The sequence below is a fragment of the Macaca thibetana genome, chromosome 1, assembly GCF_024542745.1.
Source record: "Macaca thibetana thibetana isolate TM-01 chromosome 1, ASM2454274v1, whole genome shotgun sequence".
In the NCBI taxonomy this organism is placed as follows: domain Eukaryota; kingdom Metazoa; phylum Chordata; class Mammalia; order Primates; family Cercopithecidae; genus Macaca; species Macaca thibetana.
The window spans coordinates 184,933,539-184,946,894 of NC_065578.1; the positions used below are offsets into that span (position 1 = coordinate 184,933,539).

Below are 13,356 nucleotides of genomic sequence, written 5' to 3' on the forward strand. Positions count from 1 at the left end.
CTTAAAAATAAAATATTGAAACTTACCTGAAAATGTAAAACTCTATAGTGGGCTGTACATTTTGCTAAAATGTGAGTCAAGGGCATCAAAATACTGTAAATAGGGCTGTTAGAAATAATGCTTGAAGGTTAGGCATGGTGGTTCATGCCTATAATCCCAGCATTTTGGGAGGCTGAAGAACCCAGGAGTTTGATAACACCATGGGCAACATAGTGAGACCCCACTTCTACGAAAAATACAAAAATTAGCTGGATGTGGTGACACATGCCTGTAGTCTCACTTACTTGGGAGGCTGAGGCAGGAGGATCGCTTGAGCCCAGGAGTTTGAGGCTGCAGTGAGGTATGACTGTGCTACTGTGCTGCAGCCTAGGTGATGGAGTGAGACCCTGTTTCTAAGGGGGTTAAAAAAAAAAGAAAAGAAAAAAAGAATGCTTGACTATAATTTTCTACATAAAAAACAAAATCCCATACATTTTGGCAGTTTATCATGGTGTCTTATGTGTAGTAAGTACTTACTATTTAACTTTATTCATTACTTACTTAAAAATATAGAAAGTGTCTGGAGAATGACTGGTGACTTACAGTTCCTATTTGAGGGCACATGCATTTCCTGTGTGTACACACATGTCTGTATATATGTATATACACATGTGCATGTGCTACTTACTGGGTTGTCATTTACTGTTTACTAGGCACTTCACTAAGTGCTTTATACACATTATCTCAGTTAAAATTCTTAAGCAACCATGTGAGAGAAGTATTCTATTCATTTTCAGATGAGAAACCGAAAATCATAGAACTTAACTTGTCCAACAGAACACAGCCAGTCCAGGAAATGAAATGTAAACTTCTGAAGGTTTGGTCATGATTCTCTACTGTATTCCACATTCCATATTCCACAAAGACCAATTTAGGCAGGGGTCAACAAATGCACTTTTTCTGTGGAGGGCCAGATAGTAAATATTTTAAATTTTGTGGGTCATATAATCTGTTGCAACTACTTTAACTCTGCTATTACAGCACAAAAGCAACCATAGAAAATACACAGACTAATGGGCATGGCTGTATTCCAATACAAATTTATTTACAAAAATAGGCATGGGCCATACCTACATGATCCCTGATTTATGTCAGCACTGCCCGTTCAGGCAACATATTTTCAGTACTTAATGTATGTCTGGATATCTACCAAGTCCTTATCATTGAAAAGTAAAATAACTATGATCTGCCTGGGTCAAATAAAGTTTTATTTTCATTTTAATAACTGAATGATTGTCTTTATTATTTTGCTTTCAAGACACAAATTATTGCTTTCCTTCTACTCCTTTAGTTTCATGGTCCCATGAGATACTTAATTTTTATTTTAATAAAGGGCATAAAATACGTAGCCCTTTCTTCAATTACTTAGTATTCCTGATTTTTGTTATAGCTGCCTGTACTTACACTTTCAGATTCATTCATTCAACAACATCAGTGCCAATATGTGCCAAGCATTATTTTAGGCCCTAACATACAGTTGTGAACAAAAGCAACAAAACCTCTGTCTTCATGGAGCTTATATTTTATGGGGAAGAGAAATAGCAAGATAAAAAAGTAAAATATATATTGTGTTACATGGTAAATAATGCCAAGGAGAAGGGTAAAGCAAATAGGTAATTTGGGGGAGGTTTACAATTTCAGAGAGGGTAGCCAGGGAAAGCCTTGCTGAGAGGTTGACATTTGACGAAACAGTTAAAGGTCGTGAGTTTTAGGAAGAAGGAACTACCAATAAAAAGGCTAGAGGCAAGAACAGCCGGGAGGCAGTGCAGCTAGACCGGAATGAGGAGGGAAAAAGTAAAAGGAGATCAGACTGTGGAGTAATAGGAAGCCAGATCACGTAATGTTAGGGGTCTTTGGCTTACCTTTAATTACACAGGAAGACTCCGAGGCAAGAGTGATGGGCAAGGTTTTACTTTTTAAAAATAAGAGCTATATTGAAATATAATTCACATACTATAAAATTCCTCCTTTTTAAGTGATTTTTAATACATCCACATTTATGTAGCCATTACTACTATTTAATCACAGAACATTTTCATGGCCCGTAAAAGAAACTCTGTGTCCATTAGCAGTCACTCTGTATACTCCCCAGCCCCTAAGCCCCTAACAAATACTCATCTAACTTTTGACACTATGCATTTGCCTATTCTGGACATTTTATACAACTGAAATCATATAATATGTGGTCTTTTATGCCTGGTTTCTTTTACTTAGGTTCATCCATGTTTTAGTGAGTACTTCATTCCTTTTTATGGCCGAAAATATTCCACTAATGGACATTTGGGTTGTTTCTACCTTTTAATATTATGAAGAATGCTGTCATGAACAATTTGTGTACAAGATTTTGTGTGGAAGCCTTATATTTCAAAAGGATGTCCAAATAAGATGTTTTCTATAATCTGTTTTTTTTTTTTGTCGGGGTGGGGGAGGTACCAAGTAATTTTAAAATGTGATAGCGGATCAGTGTTATCTTCTAATTTTACAATCAACATATTTTCTTCCTAACTCCTCTGGGATTTCCATCCTTCTTGAAGAAACCAAAACCATTAACTCAGTCTCTTTCCTCCTGCTTTAGTATTCTTGCACATAGGAAAATATTAATGCTAGATATTCAAGAATGAACAAAGGCAAGTAATACGTGATCTTTTCCTAAACTGGTAACTAAAGTTGAAGATTTTTTAGTAACTTTATATAAATAGTATAAGAAACTCCTGAATATCTTTTTTCCAGATTTACCAACGGTTTACATTTTGCCAACTTTGCTGAATCACTCTGTGTATATTTTTATTATATATATGCATTTTTCCTGACTCATTTGAGGAAGCTGGAGACATTATTCCCTTTACCAGCAACTGTTTCAGTGTGCATTTTCTAAAACAAAGGACATTCTCTTACAAAACCAAGAACAAAAATTATAATCGAGAAATTTAACTCTGATGTTGGTTGACATTTTAAGGATAAAATTAGGTATGCTACTCCATGCATAATCTACTATACAAATTATATTTCAGTATCATAAAAAGACATTTATTTGAACAACAAAGTGTCTTCAAGCAATGGTGACTGAGAAATCATGGGTACTGATTGCAAGTATAATTCAAAGTAATAATCTATATCATATTAAAATAATGTCTCAAATATTTGGAGGATTACTACTGAACTTATGGACATTCAATACACTATTGTGATAAAGGATTGGAAGCAAGAATAACTAGTTTTCTAAAAGGCAACTAGGCCGGGCACGGTGACTCATGCCTGTAATCCCAGCACTGTGGGAGGCTGAGGTGGGTGGATCACCTGAGGTCAGGAGATCGAGACTAGCCTGGCCAACATGGTGAAACCCCATCTCTACTAAAAATACAAAAAATTACCTGGGCATAGCGGTGTGTGCCTGTAGTCCCAGCTACTAGGGAGGCTGAGGCAGGAGAATCACTTGATCCCGGGAGACAGAGGTTGCAGTGAGCTGAGATCGCGCCACTGCACTCCAGCCTGGGTGACAGTGAGACTCCATCAACATAACATAACATAACATAACATAACATAACATAACATAACATAACAGGCAACTAGAGGATAGATACAATGATTGCATCCCTATCTTGATACTCCTTTGTACACATACAATATTTTTCCTCAAAGAAGCTTAAATATCAAACTATAACTTTCCTTGTATTTTAGTGAGGAGATACAGTATTGTATGATCATATAAGGTATTATATGATTAGAGCCGATGAAACTAATGAAGCTAAGATGAATTTTCATTTATCTAGATTTAGGAAGCAATACTTAGACATGCAGAGCCACAGTGTAACAAGGATGTTAGTATCAGAAGAAGTATTCCCATCATATGAATATTTAATATATACATAGAAGGTGCTTTGATTTCAGTGAAAAAGGGCATCAAGATGTAAAGTAATAAAAAAAAAAGCAAGGTAGTCAACAGTATTATAAAACATGTACTCAATAGAAATGTTCCATTCAAAGCTAAAGGCAGACTCTGAAGATGTTAATGACTATCTAAAATTAAAGATAATCAGATTCTTTAAATACTAAAGCTATTCTTCTAAGAAAAAACTGTAAATAAAGTGACAGCTGTTGTTAATGAACAGATAACTCCTTCTCAAGAAGACCCAGAAAGTAGCTAATGCAGAATTATTCTTGAAATATTTTTTCTCTAATATAAAGTTAAATTTTACATTTTACTCATAGTATATACAATTCTTGAAGCCTATCACTTTTAGCACCTAACAAAATACCAAGCAAATAGTAGCTAGCTAATATTTATTGAGTAGATGCGTAGATGGATATATAAACCCAATATATCTATGATTAGCACCGCTCTATAAGTAATTAGGGTAACATCTCCTGCAGTTTGTCTCTAGGCCTAGCAATAATTTGAATATTTGTATCAACAATAATAATAGATCAAATGTATTCTGCATTTACAATGTACTAGGTAGTACGTGAGGTGCTATTAACCTCTCATTTACTCCTCATAGCAACCCTATAAAGTTGTAGTAACATTTTTCCCATTTTATAAGTAAGTAAACTAAGGTTTAGAGAAAACAAAGGTTTAGAGAAGTGACGAAGTCATACAGCCAGTATTGGAGGTTGGGTGAAGACTTAGATATTCTTATTTCAGAGCCGACACTCAGAACCACATTCCATATTGGAGTTTCTTCTATAACATTTTTAGATATTTTGGGTGAGGTATGAAGGGTGAAGGTGAACAGTTATTTAATGAGAAGTAAAACTCTTCCTTGATCAGTGATCTGAGACACTACAACAGAGTTAAGTAAATTGTGTAGGAATCCAGAGTCAGTGGCAAAATAAAAAGGCCAGACCCCATAGTTTCTAATGTGAAGAAATGGAAAAATTAAGTTGAATTTTATAGCATATAGATGTTTGTTTTACTCCTTGCCACCAATAAATAACGTTTATAGTCTGTTTTTCACAAGTATCTCTTAACAAAAGGATTTCACTGAACATTAGTCAACGCTGGGCACATAGTAAGTGCTTAATATTTGTTAAATAAGCAAAATTTTTCCATACCTGATCAGGGTATTTGACACGGTTATTTGCTCCTATGAGCGTTTAATGAGGCTGTTTAATGCTTTGTCTAATTTTACATTGAAAACTATGTTAATTTAAATCTACCTTTGGATGTGTGGAACAGGATAAAAGTTAATAGCCTTTTGCACAGCAAAGGAAACAATCAACAAAATGAAAAGGAAGCCTACAGATTAGGAGAAAATATTTGCAAACCATATATCTGATAAGGGGTTAATATCAAAAATATATAACAATGCAATGCCAAACAATTGAATAACCTAATTAAAAAATGGGCAAAGAACCTGAATAAACATTTCTCAAAAGACATAAAAATGGCCAACAGGTATATGAAAAGATGCTCAACATCGTTAATCACCAGGGAAATGAAAATCAAAACCACGATGAGATATCACTTCACACCTTTTAGGATGGCTATTATCAAAGAGACAAGAGATAACAAGTGTTAGTAAGAGTGCAAGGAAAAGGGGACTCTTGTACACTGCTGGTGGAAATGCAGATTTGTGTAGCCAGTGTGGAAAACAGTATGGAGGTTTCTTAAGGAATTAAAAATAGAACTAGCAATATGACCCTGCAATCCCCCCTCTTCTGAGTATCTACTCAAAGGAAATGAAATCACAATCTTATAAAAATATCTGCATTCCCATATTTATTGCACCATTATTCACAACACAAGTTATGGAAGCAACTGAAATGCCTGTTAATGAATAAAGAAACTATGATGTGGGTGGGTGTGTACGTAATGAAATATTATTCATCCTTGAAAAAGAGAGAGATCCTGCCATTTGCAAAAACTTGAATGAACCTAGAGGACATTATGCTAAGTGAAATACGCCAGACACACTGCATGATCTCACTTATATGTGGAATTAAAAAAAAACAAAAACAAACGTAACAACGAACATACAGCAACAAAGAGCAGAATAGTGGTTACCTGAAGCAGAGAAAATGGGAAGAATTAGGTCAAAGGGTATAAAGTTGCAGCTATGTAGGCTAAATCTAGAGATCTAGTGTACAACATGAGGACTATGGTTAATAATATTTTATACTGGAAATTTCCAAGGGAGTAGATTTTAGATACTCTTACTACAAAGGAAAAGAGAGGGGAAGAGAGGGAGGGAGGGTGGGAGGGAGGGGGGAAGAGAGGGAAGGAGAGAAGGAGGGAGGGAGGGAGGGAAAGAGGGAAGGAGGGAGGGAGGAAGGCATATGAGATAACAGATATGTTAATTTGCTGGACTGTAGTAATCATTTCACTATGTATATCAAAACATCATGTTATAGACCTTAAGTCATATACAGTAATCCCTCTGTATCCATGGAGGATTGGTTCCAGGACCTCCTACAGATACCAATATCCATGGATGCTTAAATCCCTGATAAAAGAGGGCATAGTATTTGTACATAACCTATGCACAACCTTCCATATACTTTAAATCATCTCTAGATTACTTGTAATACCTAATACAATGTAAATCCTATGTAAATTGTTACTATACTGTATTATTTAGGGCAGGGATCCCCAACCCCCAGGCCACGGACTGGTACTGGTTTATGGCCTGGTAGGAAGTAGGTCACATAGCAGGAGGTGAGTGGCAGGTGAACAAGCATTACCGCTGGAGCTCCACCTCCTGTTAGATCAGTGGTGGCATCAGATTCTCATAGGAGCACATACCCTATTGTAAACTGTACATGTGAGGGATCTAGGGTTCGTGTTCCTTATGAGAATCTAATGCCTGATGATCTGTCACTGTTTCCCATCACCCCCAGATGGGACCATCTAGTTGCAGGGAAACGAGCTCAGGCTCCCACAGATTCTACATTACGGTGAGTTGTACAATTATTTCATTATATATTACAATGTAATAATAATAGAAATAAAATGCACAATAAGTATAATGTGCTTGAATTACACTAAAACCAACCCCCACACCCCACTCCCTCCTGTCCATGGAAAAATTATCTTCCGTGAAACCAGACCCTGGTGGCAAAAAGGTTGGGGACCACTGGTTTAAGGAATAGTGATGAGAACAAAAGTCTGTACATGTTCAGTACAGATGCATTTTTTTTTGGAAATTTTTGATACATGGTTGGTTGAATCCACACATGCAGAACCCAGGGATATGAAGGGCCAACTGTTCAATTAAAAAAAGCTAATGGGTACTAATGGCTATGGAAAATGTATACATTATTACAGAAATGTTTTGGCAAATCAAAAAAAAGTCAAGGGTTTTCATACCTTTCTTTTTTTACATTAAAAGCTGCAACTATCAAAAATGTTCAATACATTTATCACCTGGATTGTTGTAACACTATATCTGATGTATCCAGAAAACACCTCTGACTGAAAAACAAACACCACAATCAACTCATTAATTTCCTTCTGGTTAGTATTTGAATCTGTTGTAAATTGGGCTGTAGTTGGATAAAACAGTTGCACCAACAGATATGTAAAACATGCCCCATTTGATCTTGAATGAGTTTAAATGGCAGAACTATTTTACAGAACTACATTATTATCTACTTCAGAAATTCATTAACATTACAATAAAATACATTACATTTGTGGAATATAGAGACAAATTTGAAAAAGATTTGTTCTCAAGAAGCTCATGGTCTGTACTTCTTAAATATTATATCAATAGAAAATTTAACTTCATATCTCTAGTATATTTATTCATAAATGATATACATGGGCTCCAAATCTATAAAGCAAATATTAGTGAAGTATACTTTTCCTTATTTCAGATAAAAACCAAAGGGATAAAAGTTTCATTATTTTCTTCCCACCCATACCTACAAACCAATGAACACCAAACATTGCCAGCAACCCACTGAAAGCAAGGTGAAAAGGTATGCAACAGATTCGTTCTCACAGCCCTCTGAAGGAAACAACCCCGTTGACACCTTCTAATCTCCAGAACCATGAAACGATACATTTCTGTTGTCTAAGCCACCCAGTCAGTGGTTCTTTGTTATCGCAGCCCTGGTAAAATAAAACCCTGAACAAGGTACTACAGTGGAGCAGCCTGTAACCTTGGGCTGATTGGAAGAACAAGAATGCAAAGGAAAGATATAGTTGATTACTATGAGCTAAGTAGACACCAAAAAAGAGAACCAGGTCTATATCATGGATGCTGGATCTCCAACACCAAAGAACTATACAGTGGGGATGCTCCCTATGGGTCCCTCTGAAGAGTTTGCACCCTTCTACCTATAAGAGAACCAGCATTGGAACACACACAGAAGGCATTAAAATTCATGGCCAATGTTAGCTAGAAAAGCAGCAATAACCAACAGAGGCTTGTAATTTCATGTCTGGGTAAGTAAAAACTGTGGCATCAGACCAGAACGCCTTTTCTCCAATCCTGTCTCCCTACTCCAATGCCAGAAGGGTTAGAAGTTGAAGAGGGTAGAGCAGGGGTGGTGGAGTGAAAGAACTGGCTGGATATCTCCTACTCCATGGTGGGGGTGGGGGGTGGAGTTAAATAGGATATGAGACAAAATTTTAATCAAATAGATTAAATTAACTTTAATTATTGAAAGTAAAACAAAAAACTATTGGCTCCCCATCATAGAGATCAGCTTTCTAGTAGTGATAGCACAATTGTGGGCAAGAACTGGGGAAAATAAAACCCCCACTCTTCACCCCTTATACCCAGAGGCAGACTCATGTGTTGTGGGACCTGAAGCTTATACAATTTGTGAGTCCATATTTTAAAAAAAACCACAAAATTGCAAACACGAATCTTTTTTTTCTTCTATCATTGATTAAGGTCTCATATGCTAAAAAGATCTTAAGGTTTGTGGTCAACAGAGGCTGCTGTAAGAGAGAGGAGAAACTAATTCAACAACAGTAACATCAAAGGTTTATCAAAGATCTACAGTCATTTATAATAAAATCAGAGTTCACCATCATCATCTGATTACGGCATAGAATAAATGGTAGTAAGTTGCTGCCTTGCTTTCCTTAATTGCATCTTCATTTTTCAGCAGTCGTGTAATTAGTCGGCATGAAGAGAGACTCCAAGTTTTTCTGCACAGAGTTAATAAATAACAAAAATTTAAATATCTTAGGAAATTCCAAAATGATGTTTTGTAAAATGAAAGTAGATAAGCCGAGTAAAAGGATAAGCGCGAGGTCAGTGTGCTGGATGACAAAACACAAAAAATTCTAAGGCTTTGAGAATACTGCAAAGAACAAATTTGTATTTTCGATGACCTGCTATATTTAAGTTTCCTGGCTTTACTTTTGTGACTTGGGAGAAATGAACAAATATTTTAATACAATATCATTATGACACTGTATTAAGAGATTAAAACGTAAAAACAAAATGATTATATCAACACATGCTGAAAAGGCAACTGACAAGATCCTGTACCCTTTCTATTAAGAAATCTCAGAACATAGGAAGATTTTGTAAAGTATACAAAATTACAGCTAGATAAGAGGAGTTAAGTTCTAGTACTCTGTACCACTGTAGGATGACTGTAGTTAACAATAATATAATGTATAGTTCCAAATAGCTAGAAGGAGGATACTGAATGTTCCTAAGAGGAAGAAATAATAAACGTTTGAGATGATGGATATGTTAATTACCCTGATCTGATCACTACACATCTTATGTATCAAAACATCACTATGCACCCTGTAAATATGTATAATTATTACATGTCAATTTAAGAAATAAAATTAAAATTAAAAAAAGAAATCTTAGAATACAGGCATATGTGGCATACTGAACTGTATATAAGATGGTAGTCACATAAGATTATAAAATCATATTTTTACTGTACCTTTTCTGTGTTTCCATTCACAAATACTTATCATTGTGTTATACCTGCCTACTGTATTCAGTATAGTAACATATAGTACAGGTTTGCAGCCTAGGAGCAATAGGGGTTAGAACCCAAAGACGGTAGGGCAGGAGTGGAAGGACTGGCTGAATATCTGCCACCCCACCCAGGGTGGTGGGGATGGAGGTATATTATTATTGCCTTGACTATACCAAACTTTCTTAGCTTAAAGAAGAATACAGACCAGAAATCAATAGCAATATTATAGATAGATATAAAACATTAAAAACATTTTTGTTAAAGTTAGGAATAACATAAAGATATCCAACTCACCACTATTTTTCAACAGGATGTGGGTTCACCAGGGTTATATGTTACTGGTAGGAGGTCCTAGCCAAGGTGGTAAGACAAGATAAGGAGTAAGAGACATAGGTATTGAAAGAAGGAAACAAATGATAATTATTTGCAGAAAATAAGGTGTATCCCTAAGTGGGGATGGCAGAGGGAGACAAGACAAACAACTGAAAAACAATTAATAAAAGGATTTATTAAGATGGTTAGAGTAAATATAAATATACAGAAATTAAGAGTTTTCCTGTATACCGGTAGTTATCAATTAGGAAAAATTAATGGGAAAAATGATCCCATCCAAAAAGCAGTAAGAACTACAAACTAGGGACAAGCTTCATTAGAAAAATTAAGATATTTGCAGGAAACCATGAAACTATAGATAACAGGGTGCTGTTAGATCACTGAGGGAAAAGAAGGATTGTTCAATAAACATAGCAGGAAAGAGTCATCAATATGAAAAAAGTGTATAAACCAGCTCCTGGGATTACAGAGTTAAGTGTCAAGAAAAAAATTTTAAAATTAACAAAAAATATCTGGAGACACTGGAGATACGAAATGATTTTTTAAACAAGAAACAAGGCCAGGTGTGGTGCCTCACACCTGCAATCCCAGCACTTTGGGAGGCTAAGAAAGGCGGATCACTTGAGGTCTGGAGTTCAAGACCAGCCTGGCCAACATGGCAAAACCCAGTCTCTACTAAAAATATGAAAATTAGCCAGGCATGGTGGCATGTGCCTGTAATTCCAGCTACTCAGGAGGCTGAGGCACAAGAATTGCTGGAACCCAGGAGAAGGTTGCAGTGAGCCAAGAAGGCGCTACTATTCTCCAGCCTCAGTGACAGAGTAAGACTCTGTCTCTTACAAAAAAAAAGAAAAAGAAAAATAAACAAAAGGAAACAAACAAGAAGTATTGACTATAAAAGACTGGAGACGTTGGCCATTATATTAAAATTATAAACTTTTGTCCATCTGTAGACCTTAAATAAAGAAAGTAAAAAGACCAGTCAGAAATTGAGAAATGATATTCACAAGACCCACAATTTTTCACAGGATTACTATCAAGAACATAGAAAGAACTTCTATCTCTTAATAGGTTAAGCATGACCAACTCAATAGAAAAGTGGGCAAGAGATATAAAGAAGAGGTTCACAAAAGCATAACATATATAGCCATAGACTTATGAAAAATGTTCGGTACTACTGGTAGTCAGGATATGAAAAATCAACCATCTTATCTTCATCCCATGAGAAACACTAAAAATTCTGACAATACCAAGTATTAATATTGGGCAGAATGTAGACGACTCAAGATTTCATATATACTGCTGGTGGGAAACAGTTTGGCATTGCTGAAGTTGAACATTTATATACCCTAAGCCCAGAGATTCTACTCCTATGTACATACCAAAGAGGAACTTATAAAGGAGAAAAGAAGACATTTGCAAGGATGTTCGTAGCAGCACTGACACCAAGAGCAAAACTCTTAACAAAGGAAATACAATATACTTCAATAAGAGACTGAACCTGAATACCAACCCTAACCCCAACTCTTAATCTAAATTTGTTGTTACAGTTAAACAATGTAAAAATTATACAGTAGTCAAATAGATAAACTATAGCAAAAAATGGAGAGATGAGTAATATAATATTTAAATGGAAAAAGTTCAAAAGAATATATAAAATACGCTCTTTATATAAAGTTAAAAATGACTAGAATTTTAAAATGTTTATGAAAGTAAATTCTCTCCCAAATAATCTATACATTCATTGTAATTCCAACTGAAATCCCAACACACATTTTTTGTTTTTGGCTAGGAGTATAGAGGGACTTGATACTACCATTCATTTGGAAAAGGAAATACATGAATAAAAGGCCAAATACCTTTTGAAAGGAAGAACTAATTAGAATTTCCTATATCAGTAAGAGAAAAACATTATAATCATTAAAACACTGTGACACTGACATAGAAATAGATCAGCTTAATAGAAAAAGACATATGAACACTTAGCTGATCATAAAGGGTACCTTTTACATCACTGTGCAAAGAACTGACCATTCAAAAAAAAAAAAAAAAAAAAAAGGCACTGAGACAACTAGCTATGCGGCTGAAAAAAAAAAATCTCATTTAACATAACCAAAAATAAATTCCAGACAAAGACACAAACTGAAGTTGAAAAAGGCCTTTCTAAGCATGACACAAAAGCCAGAAATTACAATGGAAAAGAGAGAAAGATTGAACAATAAAAAATTAAAAGCTTCAAATAGAAAAGACAGGCTGAACAAATTTGCAAGGCTATTTAACAGCATCTATCAAAATATGAAATGCAAATTATCTTTTGATTCTATTTCTAGAAACCAATCCTACAGAAATACCAGCACAAGCAAATGAACATGGATATATGTACAAAGATGCTTAATTCAAAGTTGGCAACTGCAAAAAAACAAAAGCACTCCAAGTATTCAAAAGGAGGGGAACAGATAAATCTATGGTGGAATAAGATGCAGCATTTAAGGATAACAAGTATAGATATGATGAAATAAAAATGTCTTCAATATATGCCTTTATTTTTATTGTGAAATATGATACTCCACAGAGAATAGCATAAAACATAAATGTAGATTTTAATGAATTATAATACTGTCATAGCAAGAATTAGAACATTGTCTGCAACAAATAATTTCCCAAATACTCCATCCTGATCCCAATTCCCTTCACCCTATAGATAACCACTATACCTATTTCCAGAGTAAACACTCCTTGCTTTTATTTAGTTTTAGCACTGAAATGTGCATATCTCAACACATGATTTCTTTTTCCTTTTCTTGAATTTTATATAAATAGTATAATAAGACACATTTTTGATTTTGATTTACTAAATATTATATTTTAAAGATTTATTAATGTTGCTGTGTGTCACTGTAGTTTGTTCATTTTACTACATGATGATGTCACCTTTTTAAAACTCATTTTACTGATTTTTTTCCAGGTTATATCTATTTTGGGGCTATAATGGATGCTTGTTTATTCTTGTACATGCATCCTCATGTACATAAGCATGTATTTATGTTGAGTTAGCATTACTTTCAATTTTATTAGATAATG

At 35.0% G+C, this 13,356-nt stretch overlaps 1 protein-coding gene across 8 annotated transcripts in view; it reads right to left on the reverse strand.

Annotated features, from left to right (window-relative positions):
* Nucleotides 1-13,356, reverse strand: part of RASAL2 (RAS protein activator like 2) — a 368,857-nt gene that overhangs the window by 107,771 nt on the left and 247,730 nt on the right. The window contains exon 2 of one of the 8 annotated variants that reach the window (XM_050766868.1): nt 285-392. The exons of the other annotated variants lie outside the window; for them this stretch is intronic. The gene's annotated coding sequence lies outside the window, so the exon portion shown is untranslated. The remainder of the gene's footprint in view (nt 1-284; nt 393-13,356) is intronic. 8 annotated transcript variants of the gene reach the window in all.